General features: G+C 37.7%; 1 protein-coding gene across 6 annotated transcripts in view; it reads left to right on the top strand.

Moving 5' to 3' along the window:
* The first annotated feature begins 21,938 nt into the window (after positions 1 to 21,938).
* The window catches only part of Il1rap (interleukin 1 receptor accessory protein), a 133,482-nt gene continuing 130,986 nt past the window's right edge, over positions 21,939 to 24,434 (top strand). Inside the window, exon 1 of one of the 6 annotated variants that reach the window (XM_074073525.1) lies at positions 21,939 to 22,202. The gene's annotated coding sequence lies outside the window, so the exon portion shown is untranslated. The remainder of the gene's footprint in view (positions 22,203 to 24,434) is intronic. The other 5 variants (XM_074073526.1, XM_074073529.1, XM_074073530.1 and 2 more) reach the window with 5 other exon arrangements.

The raw sequence follows: 24,434 nt of genomic DNA, 5'->3' as shown, positions 1-24,434 counted from the left end.
CTTATCTCTGTTAAACTGCAGTGTTTAACTTCTTCCCTATGCAAATCTTTGTGGTTCTTTATTTTGTACTATACATTTGTTATTCCTTCTAGCATCTGTTATTTGAAAATTTAATGAATCTTCTCTTTTTGTTTCTATTCTCTAGCACAAACACAAAACTAAATTAAGCATAAAATGGATTCCTGTGTCACCCCACTAGACTTTCTTCCAAGTTTCCTCTTCAACAAGCTCTAACAAAGACTTCCTAAGAATTGAGAGGAGGTCCATTTCACTTCAATTGTACTATTCCCTGCACTTCTCTTTGAATTCCAAAATAAATATAATATGAAAAATACGGAAAGACTGGACAAAATTTGGAAGGAAAACTGAACACACAATTTTCAGAGACTTAGATTGCTCCTCAATTCCTTCTTAGGAAGGGTTGCTAGATCTGTCTTTGATAATCTTCCTCCCTTACTTAACTAAGTCAACTAGGTTAAGCTGAGATCAATATTTATTGAAAATGTATCCTTTCCAAAGAGTAATATTAACTAAGATGTTACTTTTTTATGATTGAGAAATCCACCATCCCTCTTATAAATACTTTGATGAAAAGTATCAGAAATTTAATCCTACCAATATAGTAGTTGATTTCAACTAGAAGTTAGAAGCCATGTAGTAGGTCAAATAGGGAAATTCGAGTATAAAGAATTATTAACAATGATAAAAGAGTAGCTGTAGATATAAGAAAACTATATGGTGCACTAGGATGGATGAAGTAGCCAAGAAAGGATGAACTTGACTGATTTTTAGACATTACTGGAAAAAGTATGATTCAGCCACCATTATCAGGGATAGGCAGAGCTGGTCTAGAGTTGCAGAGCAAACAACAGGCAACCTCTGAATTGCGAGTGCATGGGATTCACAGCTTGTGAGGTGCAGGAGTAGGGTGGGAGTCCCAGAGCCAACAAGGATGGCCCACAGTCGAAATCACCCTGCTTCTGTGACCCTCTGGGCCTCTGGTGGTTGAAGCTAACCCACAGAGTCTAGACAGGGGACAATTTTTACAACTTATAGGAACTTCGAGGTCATTGAATAACTTTCTTGACAGTTGACAAAAATGGGTCTTGACAAATATGACTTGCCCAAATTTGTACAAAGATCTGTAGTGGTAAAAAGAAAATTGAGGTCTGGACTGGATATAACAGCTGGCAGATTAAGACAAAAAATCAAAACCCAAACCTCAAACTAATAAATAAAACTGCTTTCTAGTTTGGTTTTAGCTTATTTCCATAGTTAGTGAGTGTGGTTTTAAGAGCAATGAATCAAGTTAAAATGGAGGGAAGTGAAGATTTGTGTGCAATTAGTCCCATGTAGTTTATGTGAAGAGCCTTAGTGCTGTGACCTGAGCGTACTAGCCAATTTGGGAGATGCAAAGGCTTCCTGTAAAAGTGGATCCTTTCATCATTAGCATGTCATGTTCTTGTTTTTTCTGGAGCAACTGTTTGGAGCCTTTTCTCAAAAGCACTTCTGCCTAATTGTTTAATATACTTACCAGTTTCTAAATCCTTTCACTATTTCAGTCCTAACATTGCTCTGCCTTTCTCAAAGGAAAGTGCACAGTTCAAAATGCTGGCTGCTAAGCAGTGCCTATTTTTACTCTACTTGAGCAGAATAGAAACCCCCTGGATAAGATTCTATCCCTGAGGCTAGCTTCAGAGCAGCTATTGCGGATTAAGCACTTGTCAGTGCTTCTCTATGAACTCCATAGCTAGGCATCTGGAATGAGGGCAAAAAACTGAGACCAAGGTATGTATTGATAAGACAGGAAAAATTCATAGAAACAGCAATTGATCAGGCATTTACTGAGCACCTATTATATGTAAAGTACTACATTTGGCAATTGAAATAAATGATTGAACTAAACAGGTTTGACTCCTGATTGACGAACTTCTGGTCTACTATCAAAAACCCATGCCCTCTCTTTTTGCAGTCCTCCTAGATTTAGTTAATGTTTGCTCCGTCCTTGTTGTGTTTCCTTGTAGCCTTTTTCTTATATCCTTCCTTCAATCCCAGCATTTCACTGCCTCTACATTCAAAATACACCCAACAATTTCTCACCAACTCTGCCTCTAAATCCATAGCTCATATCACCATCAGCTCTCATCTAAATTATTCCAATATCTCCATGACCAGGCTCTGCTTTTTCTTTGATCCACACAACACTCAGAGATCCCTTAAAAATAGATCAGATCATGTAAGTCCTCTGATGAGTATGAAAAGCAGAGAACCTGCATATGATCTGTTCAACCAATGAATCTCTAACATTGCAGCCACACTGGTGGCTCCTTGTCCACTCCATTGCAGCCACAGTGGTGTCTTTATTGTTTCTCAAATATGACAACTTTGCTCATACCTTAGGAACTCTGTACTTGCTATTTCATCCTGGGATGTATGTTTTCTTTTTGTCCCCCTCTTTCTTTCATTCTTATTTTTATTTAAAGTTTTTTTTTATTATTGCTGTACTCGGTGTATATTGTGACATTTATAAAGGTTCTTACAACATATCATTGTTGAATTCACACCCTCTATGGTTTTCCTTTATCCTCCCTCTCCCTGTTCCTGGAATAGTTTTAACAGGTCTCATTTTTCCATTTATATACGTGTGTATGTATATTTCTACCATATTCACCATCCCATATCCTTATTTTGTTTTTCAATTTGCTACATGATTCACTGCTTCACTTCAAGTCTTTATTCAAATGTCACCCTCTCAAACAGACCTTCCCTGACCATGTTATATAAAATTACATTAACCCCAGAACTCTACATTTTATAAATTATTCACCTCAATAGAACTTATTCTATCTGATAGACCATATACTCTATAATTTATTTTACATAATTTAGTAAGTAAGCCTCATTACATGGTGAAATTTTATAAATAGATTTTATTTTTTAGGACAGCTTTACATTTTCAGGAGACTTAAGAATAGAGTACAAACAGTTCCTGTATAGATGGCATCCAGTTCTTCCTATTGTCAGTTTGTCTCGTTGCTATGGTACATTTGTTACCAATGAACCAATATTAATATATGACTAAAAAGTATATGGTTTATTTAGTTTTTTTTCCAGTGCCCTTTTTCTATTCCAGGATTCTATCCAGAATATTACATTGCATTAAGTCATCATGTCTGCTTTAGACTTTTCTTGGCATGACAATTTCTAAGACTCTTCTTATTTCTGGTTTCTTTGACAGTTTGAATGAGCACTGATCACATATGTTGTAGGATTTCCCTTTATTGGAGATTGTCTAATGTTTTTCTCATGATTAGACTAAGGATTTAGTTTTAAAGAAGAATTCACAGAGGTGAAGTACCACTCTTATTTCATAATAGCAAGTGCACATGCTAGCAGCATGAATTATGACCAAAATCTTGACCATGATCACTAGTGTTTGTTCCACTGTCCTGCTTTGTACATCATACTCTTTGGAAAGAAGTTACTATGCACAATACACACTTAAGAAGTTCTAACTCTCTGAGGGAAGAATATCATGTTAATTACTTGGAATTCTGCAGGGCAAATTTGTTTCTTCTCACCAATTTATTAATTTTTCCATCCTTTATTTATTTATTCTTTTTTTTGGTGGGACTTGGGTTAGAATTCAGAGCTTTGCACTTGCAAAACAGGCATTCTACTGCTTGATCCACACCTCCATCCATCTTTTATTTTTATCAGTAGGAACTCCTGGAGTTTATTTCATTATTTGAGTAACAATCCAATACTACTTTAGGGTTGCTCAAATTATCTCAGCTTTGGCCATTAGAAGCTTTGTAAGTTGTTTTTGCAACCATTGAATATAAGATAATCTCTATTAATGTTTTTTAGCACTGTCTTTCTTCCTGGTGTTACAAGATGCTTCAATCTCTTCTTGTACATTTCCTGTGCCTTTTCCCAAGGAACAGTAGTGAATCTTTGTCAGTTCAATTATTTCTTTATCACCCACTACTCAGAAGAGTGCCTGGCACAGAGAAGGTACTCCATAAATGACTGCAGAATGAATAAATTAATGAGTTGGAAGCAGGAGTAATGGATAGGGCAGTTTGGGTTAGAATCCCTCCTATATCTGTCTCATCTCTCATTAAGGCAAGAAGGCTACTGTACTTTGGGATGAAGCCTTCCATGAACATATTGTAGGACTTAAATGTGCTTCCTTCTCAAATGTCATTAGTTTAGAGGAAGCAGTCATCCTGAAAAAGGTGCATGGAAACTTACAACTCATTTATTTTCACATTATACAAATTGCTTCCTTCAGTCAGAATTAATCATTCTTCACTTAATACTCCCCACCTTCTCATACTCTAATTAAATATGTGATTTTATTTCTTCTTTAGTTGTCTGTCTCTCTGTCTCTGACTAGGCTGTGAACAGCTTGACAAGAGCCAAGTCTTATTTTGTGTGGTGCCCATAGCACCAAGGCAGCTGACACACGAAGCTCTCAGCAAATGGTTAAAATAGATGGGTTACACAAAAAGCAACTATGAGAATTAGATTAACTGTCATTGTTTGAGGGTATAATAATTCAAATTACAAAGCAAGCACAATCAAAGATGTAGGATAATTGTCTGAAAAAAAATCACTTCAAATTTTGAACACTTATGGGACAGAGGAAATTCAAAAGAATGAATCCATCCTTCAACTATGTTAAATAAATGTCTTTTCCCCATTCATTTCTATTGTTTCCCATAAATTTGTAAACAAGAAAATTTCTATGTGCAGATTCAAAAACCTCTTAGACTGTCTCTTAGATTTGATTTCACTCCCTCATTTTAAAGACAGAAATCATGGTCCATAGGGTAGAGAAGTGATTTACTCATAGTAACATAGGACCCACATCTAGATCCTAACTCTCATGTCAGCCTGTTACTGTTCTATGATAAGGTTAATATTAACATACTTGCCTATAAATGGATACTTCATAGTCGACTGTGAAACTAAAAAATACATATTTATTGAATGAAATAATGAAAGATATCTGAACCAATTCAAAAATTGAATTGGGATTTTAACTCAGGGATTCACAGGCACTTTACCACTTGAGCCACACCTTCAGCCCTTTTTACTTTGGTTATTTTGGAAATAGCTTTCGCTTTTTGTCTTAGACCATTCTGTACCACAATCCTGTTTTTTGCTTATCACTCTTGCTGGGATTACAGACACATATCACCATACCCAGCTTTTTTCCTTTGAGATGGATCACACGGACTTTTTTCCAAGGCTGGCCTCCAGCCATGATCCTCCTAATCTCAACTTCCCAAGTAGCTAGGATTAAAGGTACAAGCCACTGGCACCTGGCTGGCCAAATATTTTTAAAGCATTTAATACTCTTTTAAGTTGAAGAAGTACTCAACATTGAAAATCCACAAAACCCAAAGCTATTATTTCCAAATATTAAACAGGTAATATGTGGTCAGAATAGGAAATAGACAAGAAAGCACTATACAACACATAATTAAAATCTGCAGGTTGCCCTTATTTGTTATTTACTTTGAGGCTTCAAATCTTCACCTTTGTAAGTAGTGTTGGAGATGTTAAGCACCCTCAGTCACTTAACTAGCTATACAGCAGAAGTGTAAAACCCAGATGCTGTGACTTTTGTGGCTGATACAACTTTTTTTCTGTACCATAATATTTCAAAGCTCCAATTCTTGAACTATTCTGCTTTAACCATTGTGTTGATTTCATTCACTCTTTGTAATGTTCACCATTCAATCCAATGTTACTCAAACAACAATTACTAAGTGTTTCCAGTGCTTTCAGTATTTCATGCCATATGCTGGGTGGAAATAAAGAAATGGAGTCACCTGGATCCTAAATGGGAACACAGGCTCAAATTTACAACTAAAAGAATATAAGAAAACTTCTTAAACAGATAGGCAAAGTGCTATGGGAAGTTTTCTGCATGTGTATTTATTTGTATGTTTACACACACAGTAAGAGTCCTGACTGGTTTGCAGGTATACATAAATATATACATATGTGCATGAAATATGAACAACCTAAGTCTATAGCTGCCCTATATGCATATCATATATATGCAAATGCATGTACATAAATGCTATTGTTTAATTTTAGACATTTCCTTACATTTTTCCCCTCTGTGGCTATATGTAGAGCTTAAAATATTCATCCGTTAGATTGTACATGACTCAAAATTTTACATCCATTGCATATATATTTATTTTTTTCTGTGACTATGATAGTAGTAATGACCTGATTGTGGCTCAAGATTTTGGAGATACAATAAAAATAGGTACAATAACAAATAAGAAAAAAATTAGATAAAAGCCTGACTGGCAAAAACTTTGAAGAGAAGAGACTTTTTCACAAGGACTTGGGATTTTCTAACACATTCATTTTTTATTTCAGACTTGGCACATTGTATAAGCATGCTTTATTTGTCAAATTCCAAATTTATAACTCTCCCTTCCTATTCTCTAGTTTCAAATTAATTTTCTTTGTCATACCTCAAAGAAATTCAGAATAAAATGCTATTACACTGCTCCATTTGTCCTGACATACATAAACGGTAAGTTTGTAATAGTCATTTTATCCAGTTAATCTCTTCAGAACATTTGCTCCTTAGTCATTGTGAAATTCACATATAAGAGCAGGTCACTTGCAGTCTGACCTTTAAAGCTCACAGTTATTGGTTGCATGTTTTGCTGTCAGATGTCATCTCTCCTCCATTGTCCTTTGTAAGAGATGATCCTAAGTCAGAATTCATGAGCTTGAGTCCAGACAACTGGACAAAAACTCTTTTCCCATCTCCTTAGAAATTTAATCATATGAATGCCAACACTGCTGTTAGCAGAAAAATAAATGAGAAGACTTAACTTCTTTCTCCCTAAAGCCAAGAAGGGAGGTGGAAGAGGCAAAAAGAGACCTTTTATCTTTTTATGGGGATTAATTCAGGAATAACCAATATATGAAATAGAGTGAGAGTGTGAGATATTAAATCTTAACAGAGTTGTTAAAGCAAAGGGAAATACATGGTGGAGACAATTTTGCCAGAGGCAACTGATTGGAGTGATTTTTAAAAATGTCTCTGAACTCCTTTCACTCTGTGTATGGCTTTCATCATCTTTGTTCTGTGACATCTATTTGTGTGCTCTGTAACATTCTGAAAAATTTTTGCAGGCAGAGACTGGGTTCTGCTCAGAGCACTGTTCTCCATAATACTTTGTACTTTGTGCATAGCAGGTGCATGGGGAATGATTATGGACTGGTCCACACATGAGAAGGGTGTGAGGCTAGTATCAAGAATACAGGGATTACAGCGTGTGGTTGCCTTATCTTACATGGTGTTGTCAATCAGTTTTAGAGAATCAGTTTTGTTCACTATTGTTTAAGGTGAGACATGCCAATGGGAAGAAAAGACAGCTGCTTGATTTAATGTTGCCTAACACATAAGGGCTTTCTTAGGAAATGAGATATTGGCTTGTTGCTTCAGCAGGGCTGCCCTGAAGAAGCCAACTCATATGGCAATTGTGATGATGTCAGATTGCCGCTGTCAATGATCCTGGGAAGGCTGTTGGCAGTTCCCTGTTCAAGATGCTAACTGCATTTAATTAGTTCTCAGACAAGACAATTTCACCCACTTATTTTATACACTGAGAAGCCTCAGCCCTGAGATTGGGGTCTTTGAAGAAAAGGAGCTTCAAAGGGTGATGGTCATTTAATATGAATGGAGTATGAAAAGCTCTGGAGGAGTAACTCATATGAAATAATGATAATTCCAGTATTTAAAATTTTTTTTGTCTTTTTGTGCCTTTCTCTTGGGGAAGTCACTTTGTCTCAATGCAATACTTAGGGGAGATTCAGAGCTAAACATTCTGAAGCATGTTAATGAAAAGGTACTGGTTAGTTCTACAGTACGCTGATATAAACAAATAATAAAGCCAGGACTGCAAGACTGTGCCAGGGCTTGTGGACAGATGTACTAAAGCACCAATGTTGAGAAAGACTGGTGTGGCAGACCTGGAATGAGCTCCCTTTGCTGACTTTTCACCTGTGTATTTCTCTCCAGCAAAGTCACAACCCTCAATTTCAGCCCCATCTTAAAATGAAAATGGTAATTCCTGCTTCTTACACTCCTCACATGGTTGTTGTGAGGATTCAGTTTACAGAGAATAATGCTTTGCAAGGCATACTGAAGTGTGTAAACATAAAGAATTATAATTATTACAAAAATCCCAGGGAAAGACCTTTCCTTCTTAAATATTTATGTAGAAGCTGATTCCATTGCTTCTCTGCATCTGCTACCACAGTCTTCTCATAATAAATCTGGAAAGCATTTTAAAACTTTTATATTTCCTGCTGGAATGTTGATCGATCAAAAAGTGTTTACCGAGTGTCTGTGTTAATCAATAAGTATATGCCAACGACCTATCACATGTAAGGAATTGTGTTAGAATTTGTGACGAATAAAAACTAGCATCAGCTATGCTTCCCTTAAAATTTGTATGGTTCCTTAGGGAGATTAGAAAAATCAGAAATTCATGTTCAGTTAAGAGGGTGGGGCAGGAACTTCCATTTTCTGTCCACATGTCATGAGTCAGCACTAAGGTAGATGTTTTAAACGTTTTATCCCATTTAATCCTCACAATAACTTTCCTTTTATTTTTGGTGGTACTAGGGATTGAACCTTGAACTCAGGACCTCATGATTCCAAGGCAAACATTAACACTTGAGTCACAACCTCACTCCTTTTTGCTGTTTGTTACTTTGTTTTTCAAATAGGGTAATTTGTTTTTGCTCTGGCTCCCTTGGATCATGGTTGTCTTATTTCCTCCTCCCAAGTAGCTGGGACTATAGGCATAATATCTTACCTTTTGAAACAGGTTTTTTTCCTATCCTTATTTTTTCATTTGTGAACACCAAGACATAGAGAAGCCAGACAACTTCAAGAACCCGCAGCCAATTTAAGTTAGACACCTGGAACTTCATCCTATGCTGGAGCACTAGGGTGTGACCTTTTATTAGGAAAGGCTGGATAAGTATGGTGTGACCTGATGAGAGCAGGCCTTTTCTCTCTTGTTTTTGTGGCTATTTGTTCTTGTTTTCCACAAATTAATGTTTTTTGGTAAACTTACACCATTCCCTCTCCCTGTCCTTTTTATCTAGTAGCCTCCCTTACAACAGAATTCTTCATTTAGATGTTATTTATGTTAAATATGGCTGTTTCTATGACTTCATACATCTTTGCAGAAATTTGATATTAGAAAACAGACTAGAGGTCTTCATTTTTGCGGTTAGAAAAAAGGAGGCATGTAAAATAATATCTCAATAACATTGGGCATGTTTGTTGATGCCAACTTTGAATATATCGCAAATTACTTGGTGAAGAAAAATAAGTGTGTATTTATTTAATGAGTAAACACTTACAGTCAGCACTGATACCCTCTACAATGACTTATAATGACTTCATGTATACCATGTATTTTTCTGTTAATGTCCATTATGAAATGTAGATAAGGTCCAATAAAAAATGGTTGTACACCACTCAGTATTTTCACAAAGGAAAATTACTAAACTCATGAAATCATATACCGGAAAGGAAAAGAATGCTCAGCAAGCCATTAATAATTATATTAAAAGTGAATCACAAATTAGAAATGCTAAAACAAAAAATAATAAATAATACTCTCAATATCCTTGTATCCTTGGGCTTTTCTATAGCCCATGGATCAACGTTTAATTTCTAGTTTATTGCTCTATTTTTACACTGAGATAAATAATGTGTTTTCATTTTTCTTTTGAAATATGTAAAAAAATTACTTATTTCTTCACTTTTCTATGTAAGGAATTTTTTTTATTTTTAATTCTTTCCCATAAGAGAAAAGATGGAAAAACCCTTTTTTGGTGGTATAGTTTCAATTATATTTCTTTTAAGATAACACTATTGCAGAACAAAACAAATTAGACATCACAGAGTTTACAGGTAGCCTTACATTTTAATACTTCACTTCTTTTCATGTTTATATTTGACTGCACAGCTATAAACATCAGGGCTTGAATATTGTGTTTTATATTTTAAATATAAAAATTTTTTATGTTGTATATAATTTTGATTGCTAATGGCTGTGTAATGCCTTATCACTGTCCTAAATTGACTAAATTGAGCTGCAAATCCTTTTTCTAATTTTTAAGAAAATCAGATTACTTTTTTAAAAAATGTGTAATAAAATACATGCAGCACAGTTATTATTAATTATTTTTAAATGTTCAGTAGAATACATTCACATTCATATATGACCAATCTCTAGGACTCTTTCATTTTGCAAAAGTGGAATTCAATGCCCATTAAACAATAATTCTCTATTTCTCTCTCTTCAAGCTTTTGACAACCACCATTCCACTTTCTGTCTTTATGCATTTCACTACTTTAGACATCTCATATAAGTGGAATCACATAGACTTGTCTTTGGTGACAGGTTTACTTAAATTAGCATAATGTTTTCTAGCTTCATGCATGTTGTGACATGTTTCAGAGTGTCCTCCTTTTCAAGGTTGAACATTATTCCCTTGTATGTACATAGCACATCATTTTGTCCATTCACCTGTAGAGGGACATATGGTTTGCTTCCACTTTTGACTGTTGTGAACAGTGCTGCCATGAAGAGGAGTGTGAAGGTATCTTATCAAGAACCTCTCAATTCTTCTGAATATTACCCAGCACTAGACTTACTGGATCATATGATAATTCTCTTTTTAGGTTTTAGAATAGCCACCACATTCTTTCACATTGGGCTGTATCATTTTACATGTTATCAACAATGCAGAAGAGTTTCAATTTCTCCATACTATTGATAACATGTTGGGTTTTTTTCCTTTTTTTTATGGATGCTTGCCACCCTAGTGGGTGTGATTTGCTTTTTCCATGTGGTGTTGATTTGCTTTTTCCTAGGGATTCATAATGTTGAGGCACCTTTTCATGTATTTACTAGCTATTGGCTTATCTTCTTTGAAGAAATGCCTGTTCAAGTCCTTTGCCCATTATCTAATCAGGCTATCTATATTTTTGTTTTTGTGCTGTGGGAATTCTATATACAGTGTGGTAATTAGTTTTGGGTTGTCATTATTTTTTGTAATGAATAGCCATGTGATAGTTTTCTTCTTTGAATTATTCCTTTAGTTAAATTTCCAGGATTGTAATTTCTACCTTAAAGAATATAATATTTTTAAGATCCTGAATTAATTGCCAAGTTACCTCTTCAAAGAATTGTGTCTATTAATTTTAGCATCATGGAAATGTAGCAAGCAGTAAACCCAAAATTTGTTAGTAAAACTACTCTTAAATGTTTCTTTCAATAACACATATAAAAATGTCCTTCATAGTCTCCATTTACATTTCTTTGATTATTAGCAAAGTTGTATGGAGTGCTGCTTCATGTTTTTGACCTAATTTTCCTTGTTTATTAAGAGTTTGTTGACATATTTACCTATTTAACTATTTAATTAGAATTTGGAGTTTTGTATCACAGCTTTTCAAATATCCTGCAATATTGTCTCCATGCACATTCTAATTTTAGTTATGTTTTGGTTTTCAATGTTCAAAGCACATTTGAACATTGTGTGTACACAATTGTTAATCTTTCTGACTATTGAGATGTTGTACTGGCTTCTTCCTGTTGCTGTGTTTTCTATGACTCTTTGTTTTTTAAAAGAAGGTCAACCTGTATAAATTTTTTCAAGCCACCTCACAATTGACTTGCTGGAGCTATGGAATTTACACAATTTGCTATTCTCTTGAGTGGTCACCAAAATGTCAGCCTATGCTATCACCTGGCCAGCTGAACATATTGGTGGAGGGAAATGCAGCTTTTGGAAACATACCACCAATAAATAAAACAGCCTTCAGGGGCAGTGAAAGTGACTTGGTGTCAGCAGCCCAGCCACAATTAAAGGCATACTGGAAGCACTGTAGCCAAGAAAAAAAGTAAACGGCCCTGTTTTTAATTTTGGGGATGGGGAGAAGGGAAGCAGTGGTTGTGGAGACTAGGGGAAACTAAGAAATGTCCTGTCCCATGAATTTTAGAGGAATAAAAAAATTAAGGCTTCTGACCACAGAGGGTCTTTACAAGGACCAGGATGAGTGGGTGATAGTAAATCTTAAGACCTTGGCCAAATGCCAACATGGGTAATTGCATTCGGGCGATTTAAAATCCTCTGCAATTTCTAATGCAGTCCCCTTCTGTGTTTCCTGATGCCAACCTGCAGCATTCTGCTGCTCTCCTCAATAAGTTATAGTGGAACTTTTCCCTGAAAGAGACCTTGAAGCCACCAAGGGAACATTTATTATAAAAGTCATTCCTGTCTTTTGCTTGTAAAGAATCTTACTTCCAACACTTAGGCCATTGTTAGAAAAAAGTCTGGAGATCATCAAGAAGGGTGTGTTTGTCCTAAGCATTCTTCCATGACCCTACTGACCACATATGGGACATTAAAAAGATCTTTAGACTTGAGATAATCTGAATTTTAGTCCAGCTCCTCCAATTCTCATTACCTGCATGACTTAAGCATTCTCCATTACTCATCCACTTCTTAGGACTCCTCCTAGTTTCAGTAAACAAGGCTTTAACAAAGCCAGGCTCTTTATGATGAGAGTTTAACCAGTTTTTCCCATCATCTCTACCTATTTCCTGGATAGAGATTCCATCAAGAAAATAGATCATTTCCAGTCACTTTGCTGTGCAAGTTCATGCTATTTTGCCTCTGCCTTTCTATTGTCTAAATACTGCTTAACTTCCTCTCATCTTAACAACTCATGTCTGCCTCTCATCACTGACCTCATATAAAATCTCCTCAACAGTGCCCCTGATTTCCCAACTGGAAGTTACCTTGTATTCCATAGTATGGCTGTGAGTGTGTACAGTTGCCATACATAGCCTTCATGCTAGAAATTTCTTTTTGTAAGATTACTTTGCATTTCTTATGGAACACAAACAGGGTTTTATATTTGCTAATTATTTTTAACCTTTATTTTCATGTGATTATCTGACTTTCAAAACAAATCTTAAACAAAGACTATTATTGCTCATTTGGGTTTAATAGGTAGACACAAACACAGTCATCTCTTCATTGCTCTTTCTGTCTGTGGATTTCAGATGATATTTAATAACTACATACGTACAAAATTTACCAAATACATGTTAAATTTAGCTGCATTTTGTGATAAAAATTGTGAGGTTATTCTCTTTGATAAATACATTTTCAATGTGTAGATTTTTATGTGGTTTCTTGTGGAATTTAGTAACTGTGAGCCTTTCCAAGTTTGTATTAGAACTCATGTGATTTTGGAAATGTTGCTCTGGAAGTTAACTGAAGAACCAGCAAGGACCATTTTCTATATAAAATTTAAGTTTTAAGAGTCGTTCCTAAAGTGAGGTGACTCATCTCACACAATCGCCATAATCCACAGGTCAGCTTAGGGTTTGAGCCTAATTATTAAATGTAAAACAAATCATGCAGAAAACAATAAAAATTTTAAAACCGCAGGTGATTTGAATGGCCAGTAAGGACTGATGACAAGCGTTCTAAGATGATCATGGCAGTTTCTTGCTATTTTAAAGATAAAGAGCCAGAAGCCAGAAAGGCAGAAGTGACTGTGTCAAGAACATTCAAGACTAGACTGCAAGCCAGGCTAACTAGCAGTAGATAGGTACACCATGTGGTGCTTCTGCCCTCCATATCGTCACCCCTACTCATGTTTTCTGGTGTTCTATGTCTGGCCTATCTGACTGCTTTAGCTTATACAGGTTACAATAGCAAAAGGACAACAAATCAGTATGTTCATTGTAGATCATTTTAAAAAATTAGATGCAGAAGTCTCTCAGAGGTTCCTCTTTTTGCTGCTTGGGATTCAAAGTCAGCAGATTTGTTCCCAGTCCAATAATCTCAAGGTATGTTGATAAGTGCTATTGCTTAATAAAGGTAGCCTCTGATGAGAGGGAGCACGTGTTCCTCAAAAAGAAACTATCATTCACCAGTATTTTCCAGACAAGTTATGACTCATTAGCTCATGAGTTCCAGGAATAGAATATGCACGAATAAAAACTATAAGGAGAACTGTTTTCCAACAACAGAAATGAAGATACTATCAGATTAAATAAAAATTTATGTCGTATCATATCATATAAAATCCATAGCCTTGGTAACATAATCTTCTTGATCTGGATTCTAGTAACATGGTTGTGTTTACTTTGTCCAAATTCATCGTGCTGTAAACATACGATTACTGTCATTGTTAAGTACACATATTGTTCTTTTAAAATGTTTATTTTAAACAATAAAAATAGTAACAGAACAGTATTGCTTTGCCTTGTCATTTTGAGCAAGGCAGAGAGTGGAGAATAATTATAAGTTCTTGAGTCAAATTTTAAAACCCAGCTTTGGATCTTCTTAAATCTGTGATGTTAGGCAATTCATGTTACCTTTCTGAATTGCACAGTTTTACATGTCTTTAAAGTTATAAAAAATGTTTAACTTATGGAGGTGTTGTTTATGATAGCATAATATTTGTAAAAAAAAGTCACAATCTTAAAGATCTGTCTCTTAGCAGACAGCAGCAGTCATTCATTCAAACATTCTTAGTGTCAAGAACCATTTTAGAATATACAGGCAAATAAGTTACAGTTCTTGCTCTTTGAGGAACAAAAAGGATGTTTTCTCTTTCTTTGTTTCAGCACCAAATCCATGCATAGTTGTTCAGCCTTTTTCTCTCAGTACCTCTCACATGTTCTAGCAAGGATCCAACCTGCTTTATCCTAATCACCCCTCAGTGACATATGAAAACGCCCTTCTCTGGGCAAATGTGGAGTATCAATACCATCTTTCCCAAAGAACCTACTGTGTCATACTGCGGTTGTTGTATTATATATCAGGTAATAACTTACTAGAGGAATAGATGAATGCTCTTCTTCCTGTTGTGTCTCCATAATTCCTTCTTTTTTTTTTTTTTTTTTGGTTCCAGTGATTAAAACCAAGGCCTTGTGCATGCTAGGCTGCTAGGTAAGCATTCTATCACTGAGCTATATCTCTAGCAGTTTTATTTCCTTTTTGATCACTTCCAAGAAAAAGCCACTATTCTTCCTCAATATATCAAGAGTACTTTATTTGCAGTTACTTATGGATCTTAGTGCAGCATAGGGGAAGTATGGCCTTTAGGATCTGTTGGACTTGGAGTTTACTATTGGCTTTAACATTAACAAGCTATATGACCTTAGGCAACTCAGGTTCTCTGAATCTATTTTCTCATCACTAATAGAAGGAAAAATTACTTCTACCTTTTAAGGATATTATAAGGTTTAAAAATAATGCATGTTCAGAGGGCATGCCACATTCTCAAATGCTAGTTGCTCCATGTAAAAGAGATACTACTTCAATCTTGTATTCTATAATATTTGTAGACATTATATTTTCCTGTCTTCTCTCCTCTGCTGGCCTATAATGAAGAAGCCATACCTGTCTCATCACTGTTCACAGTTCCTGTATAGAGCAAATGTCCAATGCATGTCTAAATAAATGAATAAATAAAAGATAAAACATATTTCTCAACATTAGTGGCACAGAAAAAAATCCTATACAAAAACCTCTGAATCCAATATGACTTTTTGAAAATTCTCCTCTGGAGATGAACAGTACAAATGCCTCTTTGCTATAGGGTCATTCTGTCTCCCTGTTTCTGCACAGAAAAAAAAATAGGACTTGATGGCACAGTCCTCTCATATTGCTGTAGAACAAGCAAATATTAGCATGATTTTAACTGGTACTGGCTGGCTGTTACTCACCAGATGGTGAACAATTTAGATTGGGTCTGCCTTAAAGAATATTGCAGTGGCTTGGTTTATGCGATAATACAGGTGACGGTATCTACATGAAGAACATAACTTCAATTTAAATTACAGTTTGGAGACTGGAAGCTGGTAAGTACGTTAACTACTTACAAGGCCAAGCTAGAACTATAATAGGCAAGCTTCCCCTTTTTGCATGCAAAGTGCTTGTCTTTAAATTTCCTGCTGTAGTAAAGTGTCAACATTGCATAATAACCAGCTTCCAAGACTTTATTAAAATCCCGACCTTTGCTTCAAAATTCCTGTTTGGAAGGAGAAAAATGTGAGAGAAAATGAGGTCTTTTCTAACAGCTTTAGGCCACAGGCCAGAAAGACTCAGGCTGCCTTTTGGAAAGCATGCCTTCAACTGTTACCCATTCACTGATTGGCCCCTGGGGTGGCACTGGAGGAGTGTCACCATAAAGACATGCATTCTAAGGAAGAAGAGGCCAACTTGAAAGAAGAATCAACTCAAAGAATGGGATTCTGACTTTCTTACTATGGTTTTCCTGTGGGAGAATCTACTGACCTCTGAGAGCTTCAGCACTCTTATCAGCTCTATCCAAGCCTCTGCCCTAAAAAACTTAATCAAATTCTGGCATGGCTTCTAGTAGCATAAGGTACAAGTCCTACGATGACCCCAGTCCTCGTTAAAATGCCTGTCTGAGAAAGCTCAATGCTGACAGGAGATGGAGATTTCTGTTGGTCTGGCTAACACCTGATGATAGGCTGCTGTCATCTCTTCCTTAGGGCATTTACTAAAAAGGGCTCAGCATTGTCGATATGTATCTTTTACTACTTAATAGTATGTCTCAAGGACCTGGGAGCCATTCCTTTAAAATGTAATCATCTGGAAGGATAAAACATGCTTCCCTGTTTGTGTGGAGGAGAGAATCTGAACTTCAGAAACTGTTCACTACCAGGCAGAGCTGACCCAATAGCATTTATACTGCCCAAACATTTGTTCACTTCTCTGACTCTACTGAACCCCTGCTCTGCCTCCTCTTTGATTCTTGCTTTAAAATGCCCATATTATCTCTGCACAGATAGGAACGGAACTTAGTTCTTTCCACTTATTTCCTGAATAAAATCTGTTTCATCACTTTAATGTCAAGCTGTGTTCATCGCTGACAGGTCCACATAGAAGTGGGCTCACCTCCATACCAGTGCAGACCAAAGGAGTTCTGGATGGTACCCAGAAGTTCCTCTTTCCCCTCTTTTCTTCTAAAAACACAGGTAACCCAGTTTGTGAGGCTGCAGGACAGTAACAAAGAAAGCCTCCCTCACACATAGCATAGCCACATTTCCCCTTTCCAAACTACTTGCATTTCAAAACTTGGATGTATGTGTTTAGGTCACTGAGCATATGCCTCTGAAAAGATAGGGATGAGTTCTTAATAATCTCTGCTTTAACATGACTCAGTGTGCTTCTTTTCCTATAGCTAGATGATCAGAACTTGGGAAGGAGGGCTTTGATGAAGAAAAGGGACAACAAGGAGGAAGACACCTGTGGTAGGAGCGAGGAAAGGCAATGAGCACTACAAATGGGATCTGTATGGCTAGAGAACAGATAGGTAGGAGAACTGAAGGATGGGAGAAAAAGAACCAAGAGTTATAAAGAGTGAGAACATAAAAAACGTGGAAAGTCACACAATATTTTCCCCATTTTTGCACATTTTTTCCCCTCTTGGCTCAGTCCTACCCTTTCACTTTCCATTTAAAAATACAAAGTAAACTGTTTCTATATTGTTTTTTCTTTACCTTGAACCAATCCAAAACAGTTATTTGTTGTTTTATTTCTTCTCTTCCATTTTTTCCCTCCCCGAAATGTAAATAAATGCAGGAAGGCAACAAATTAATCAATTAATATATTTGGGTTTTAGGTGAACCATGAAAGTTTTGGATTGGAATCATACTTCAATTAATGCTTATTCAAATAGATACCTTGTGCAAAGTACTGCCTACTTTCTAGAGAGACATCATATCGTTCCTCAAAGCCTGAATTAGAGTTAAAAAGGCATTCATTGAACAAAAATAAATGCAACAAAAAATGTTGTTTTAGGAGGGCTTCACAGAGAGGTTGACAAATGAATAGTGATTGGAATGAAGATGTGAATGACATGGGTACTCCATAAAGGAAGAGCATTCAAAAAGAGGGAACAGAAAGTGCAAAAGTCCAGGTATGGGAACATGTGTAGTTGGACAAAAAAAAGGTGCATTCAGTGAGATATTTAAAGAAATAATCTAGCGCTAGATCATGGGAGCAGGAGCTCACAGAAGCCACAATAAGGGCTCTGGAAGTTTACTCAATCATGATGAGAAATCATTGAATATTTGAGAGCAGAGTATATATAACATATCGTTTCCTATAAAATAATATTGAATATTTATATAGCCATTATAGCTGCCAATCCCTGTTCCAAATGTTTTACTTATACAAGTTCATTTAATTTTAAAACAGCACTATCATAAAGATATTATTATTACTATTTTACTGAGGATGAAACTGAGATTTAAAAAGAATGACCATGTTATATGAATATGTTACAGAATTTGAACTTAAACTCACGTTGTCTGGCTTCAGAGACTTTGCCTCTAATCAGTAGTCTGTATTTATTCTGATTTCCACTTATAATGACCTATGAAAATGTGCGAAGTATACATTTTGGACAAGACTTTCAGCAGGGATGCCAGTGAAGGGAGAGATGATGACAGTGACTTAGACTATGCTACTTTTGGTAGAGAAGAGCAATAGTGTTCAGTTTAAGATGTATTTCGAATATATTGGGATCAGAAGGTTTGTGGATGGCTTGCATGTGAGTAATGAGATAAAGAAAGAATCTATCATGACTCTACATTTCTGACCTGAGCAACTGGGTAACAGATGCTGTTTCTGACAAAGCTGAAGAAATAGAGAGGAGATGGTTTAGTGAGGGATAGAAATAAGGAGCTTGATTTTGACTATGTAAGATTTGAGATGTACATGAAACATCAAGAAGGGATATGACAGAGGCAGAGTGGTATATATAGTCTGTGGTTTGGACTATAGATTTAAATTTTCAAGCCATTACCATACAGATATTTTAGGAAGCTATGTGTCAGGATAAGATCCCTAAGGGAGGGAATGTGATAACTCCAAAGATTGAGCTCTGGGACATTCCTGCCTTCTGGGATCACTAAGATAGTGGATCTGGAAAAAGGATCTGATAAGGAGCAGCCAAAGAAACAGATGAAAAACAGAAAGAATGGGAGTGAAGGAACAGTGATTAAATGTGACTAATGCTGCTAATAGGCCAATAAAAAGATAGCTGAAAATTGACCATTGAATTTGGGAAAGTGGAGGTCATTAAAGGCCTTCAGTATGGAATATCAAAGGCAAAAGTAATTGGATGGTGTTCAAAGGACTGGCAAAAATCTGAGGACCACTTGTAACTTTAGCAAGATAGTTAAAGATAGCTAAATGGTTGGGGAGTTGGTAAGAGTTGGATGGTAATAAGTAATGATGCTGTTTCCCAATGCCTCAGTAAATTGCAAACCATATTATTAAGCATCTTCTACATTCCCAGCATTATTAGGCTCCAAATGGCAATGAGTTTGAAGTTTCATTCATTCAGAAAACAGTTATTCATTGAATACCTACTAGTGATGAATAGTTTAAAACATTTTTAATTGTTATATGAATGTTTTAATATTAAAACAAAATTTAAAAGGGAAAACTAACATTTCAACATTTTTCACATTCCCTTCAATTGTTATCCATATGTCTTCAAAACTTTTACTCAATTTTCTTATAAGCCTTTTTCCTTGGAGACACATGTACATAATATGGTAATTATGATAACAAATGTTTATTGTATGATACACAACATTGGTTTGCTAATCCTTTTCATTTCCAAATATTTATGTAGACTTCAATTTACAATATACTACAATTATTTATCTCTATGTCTTCTATCTTCATTAATTTATGAGTAGCTTCCTCCAAGTATGGGACTACATCTATGTATGGTTCAACTCTGAATTACTGTTGTCTGCCAGGCTACTGTAGCACAAGAAGTTGCATTGTGAGGTGCTTAAAAACATGAATGCTGGCTACCTGGGTCCTCATTTTGTATTCTCTATTTGTGGTCTAGTAGCTGCCAAATTATTTAACTTTTCTAAAAAGTGGAGATAATTTCAGTACCCTATAGGTTGTTGTAAGGGTTAAGTGAATTAATATATGCAAGTCCATATGATTGTGCTTGTTGTTTTGTAAGTACTTATATAAGTGCATAATAAGTGTACTATACAAGAAAAAATGCAATATGTGTGATGAATGAGTAATAAACCAAAGACAAGTTTTATTTTTGCTTTATATAGGTAATTTAAAAAATGCTTTTGGATTAGTAATATTGTTGTGAGCATGTACTATGTGCCAGGTATTCAGAGATAAATAATAATTTCTTGGGACAAATTATCTTAAGTGATACTGAGAAGTGACACAGCCTGGCCATTTCTATGGCTTTGTAATTTTACTATGGGTAGTTATTTTTGTTTGAAGATGAAATGTCCCCCACAGGTTCATGTGTTAAATGCCTAGACCCCCGGTGGTGGCACTATTTTGGGAGGTTCTGGGAACTTTGGGAGGTGTTGCCTCATTGTAGGAAGAAGGTCATGAGGGTGTGCCTTTGAATGCTATGCTCCAGAGTCCTTCCTTTCTCTCTGTTTCCTGTCCACCATGAGGCCAGCAGCTTCCTTGTGCCATGATACTCTACCTCATCACTGGCCAGAATCGACAGAGCCAAGATCTATGGACTGAAATCTCTGAAACTGTGACCCAAAATAAATATTTCCTACTTTAAGTTGTTCTCCCAAGTAGTTTGACCACAGCAACGCAAAAGTCACTAATAAGAAGTGAAGACCTCCAGGGCAGGAAAGCTTCCACCCATCGTGCATCTTTAGCAAGGTTGGCTTCTCTGAGCTGCCCTTTGGTCCCCATTAGGCTTTCTTCTTCTTTCTCCTTTCTTCTTCTAGCTTCTTCTTGACTACATCCTTTTTCTTCTTTCACATCCTTTTTCTTCCTTCTCCTTAATTGTTTTCTCTGGATCTCGATTTCTTGAGTAAATAGTAAGATTCAATTAGGAATCTCCAGGAGTGGGACCGTCAGGGAAGTGGTGATGAGCAAGGCAGGTGGGAAAAGACAACTCAGTTTGGCACAATGCCTTGGTTAGGCAGTCTCAGAAATGAGGGCAGTGCTTGAAGGGCCTGGTCAGTCAGGAAGAAATCCTTTTGAAGTACCAAAGCTAACAAGGTTCTTAAACAAGGGAGTCGTCTTAAAAAAAGCCATTATGAAGCTGCTCACGACAATTATACAACTACCGTCCAGAGTGGGGGTGTGCAGCTGAAGACTCCTGCAGAAACCTGGAGACATGAGAGTGGACGGGAGGGAAATCACTCTTTTGAGAACATTCCTTCTGTAACCTATTAGTTATTTCACTCATTCGTCTATTCAGCATACGTGTATTAGTGCCAAGTACTGTGCTAGACACTGGTTATAAACCAGAGGACAACACAGATTCAGTTCTGCTGTCATAACCAGTTTTCTGTTTCCACTACTGCCACTTCTAGTAGAGCTCCTGACTGCAGACATAGCTTTTCTGACCCACCCTTCCGACCCGTTGTGCTCCTTGCATGGCACATGGTGGGCACTCAAATCGTGTACCCTAAATTGACTCACGGCTGGCTTTGCAGCATGGTAAATACAAGGAGACGGGAAGAAAAGGGAGGGTGGCATGGACCTCAGCTGCGAGAACATGATCTTGCAAAGAGCGTTTGTGTGCTGTGTGTAAGCAGGGAGGCGGGAGGGGCGTATCTTCCCGGAGCGCCTGGCAGCGTGCCACGCTGAGCTGCAGGACCAGAAGTGTTGTTCCCCTCGCGCGCCCGAACGCACCAGCGCAGGCGGTGGCAGGGCGCCCAAGGAAGGAGCGCAGCGCAGCCTCGCATCCGCCCGCGGGCGGGCCCGGAGCGGCTCCTCCTCGTAGCGGGCGGGACTGCCCGCCGTGCCGCCCCGGGGCCTCAGCCTTGGGAAGCGCAGAGCGCGGGTGGATCTCCAGCCAAGGCAGCGGGTGGAGCCTGATCCGCCGTACCGCGGCCAATCGCGCAGCGCAGGGGGAGGAGCCCCGAAGGGGGAAAAAGAAAGTGCGGTGGAAAGTAAGAGGTTCATTGGGAAAGGCTGCTGGGATCGGGGTCCCGAGGGCTCCGCTTTGGTCAGTGCGGAAAGAAGCAGTGGCAGGCCACCCTGCTCACATCTCGCTGCTTTTGCTGCACCGGCTCAGCTTCCCAGGAAAGGTGAGTCTCTCGCTGCAGTCAGGGCTCGGAGGAATCACCCCTCGGCAGAAAGTCAGGGTAGATGGATTGTCAGAGATTAGCTCCCTCTACCCTCCCGTTTCACAGAAGGGGAACCTGAGACACATGGCGAAGCAGTGGCCAAGATAGATCACGCTGCTAGTTGGTGCGGTGACCGGGATTCGAACCCAGCAATCAAGATTTGCTGGGATTAAGTAACACAGTCGTGGGACGGCTGCGCGCTACTGTGCCGATTCTCAGCCCTTAAAAGGATGAGTCTGGGCTCCCGGCGCCTGAGCTCAGCTGTAAGCGGTGAGGATAGGAGGTAGTGTGTCCCAGCTTGCCCACCCGGTATCACGTCGCTCACAACCCCAGCTAAGACAGCCTGGAAAAAGGCTGCCAGCAGCCTCGCTTGCTCCTTTCCTGACCTGCTTTCTCGGAAAGATGCTCCTGCTCAGCATGCCCAGGGTGTCCAACAGGCTTCTGGCGGAGTTGAGGGAGAGGTTAGGACACCCGGTTGCTGGTGACCTCCTATGGTACTCAATTTTTATCCCGAGCCTTAGGGAGCGAAGCTGTTGGTCTTGGGAGGCATCATTTCTTCGGAAGAGCTGACTTCATGGAGCCACACAGCCCGTTTTCGCCTTTAAGTATTGGGAGGGAACAAGGAAGATGAGTTAAAGAGAAATTAAAAACATATATGCGAACTTCTGCTGTTTCCTTTAAGAACCAGTCCCCAACCTGTTTTCCCTCCACCGCCTGGTTGTGAAATTGTGAACCAGGGCGGGCGCTGTGGGAAGCATTTTGCTGCTCTGCTGTGCAGATTTCCCAGCTGAAAAAAGGAAGACTCACCTGTTTTTCATCCCTCCCATGAGTTAGCTGTGTAATCTCGGGCCAGTTAGTTTACCTTTCTAATATTGTTTTCTTCAGCAAAATGGAGATTAAAATGTTCACAGTGAGCATTTAAGGCAGTTGGAAGGATAAAATAGGATAAGGCAAGTTACTTGTTTAGCGTAGTGCCTGTAGTGGCACTACAGTTCAAAATTGATGGCAACTGTTGTAAATACTGTTCTTAGGAACCCTGGAGACATTGGGTTTTGAGAAAGGTGATTTCCTACTATGTTGGAGTGACTTCTTTTTTAAATCTGAAAATGTGGTGATGCTTTCTTTTTTAAAGTTTTAACACTTCTTTTATAGTGTTTTCTGAATGTTGTCCACCTGTGACTTGGATTATGAATGCTTGCCTTGGAAAATAAAATTGGTGCTTTTTTTTATGATGTGAATTTGCTATTGGCTTTTAGGTCAAGCCTTAGGCCTGTGAACTGCCCTGATGGAAGTGTCCTTTACTGACCAAGAGGGTCTTGAATTTGATGAGGGATAAAAAAGACAAGAGGAAGAAGTTAAAAGACTTTTGACATACAAGTCAAAGTCTATGATACAGACTGTGATAGTCTTGTATTCCTGCTGTTTTGGGTCAGTCCAGCAACTTCATATTTTTTAGCTAATGTAGAAAGCAACAGAATTCTCATGTATTTCTCTTGGATTGTTCAGGGCTGCTGCTAAATTTAGTCCCTTCTGGACACTAACTTGCTTTATTTAAACACAAACACACAAGTATGCCCACACTGATCTTCCTGTTTATTTGTATTTTAAAATTAAATAGCTTAGTTCAGACATCTGTACCCTGTTCATGACAACTGATTTTATTTATTTATTTTTGATTCAGACAGTTACTTATTACTACCTATGGGATATGCTGTGAGTCCCTGAATTGAATGTTTAGCATTTATACATCACTACCTCCTTCATAGTCCATAGCATTTACATTCAGTACTGATGAGTGCTGAGAAGGGGCGTCATGCATCTTGACGGAAGGTAAGAGTCTGGTGGTGTCCACTTAGGTGCCTCCCACACCGAGGTTTGCAGAGGATGGGATCACTTATGTCCCTCAGCTTGTTCATTGTGATGAGCTGGCTAGGATATATCTCATCCTGTGCCTGAGAGACCAGGGACTTGTGGGGAAAGGGAAAATGTTCAAAATAAGGTCAGAGCACAGGGATGGGAGGGAGATTGAAAGCTAATCCCACTTGGCTCTGGTTCTTTGAAAAAAAGATGCCCAGTTTTACCCTCCTTATATTATTTGTTGCTACCAAAACCATATATAAAACTTAAATTTTCCAAAGAGTAACAGACATATATTATCTTCCTTGTTGCTAGCAATAGCCCTTGAGAAGGACA

Source organism: Castor canadensis, chromosome 5 (assembly GCF_047511655.1).
Source record: "Castor canadensis chromosome 5, mCasCan1.hap1v2, whole genome shotgun sequence".
Lineage (NCBI taxonomy): Eukaryota > Metazoa > Chordata > Mammalia > Rodentia > Castoridae > Castor > Castor canadensis.
Note: the sequence above shows the minus strand (reverse complement) of the source record. Positions and strands in the feature narration are given on the sequence as shown.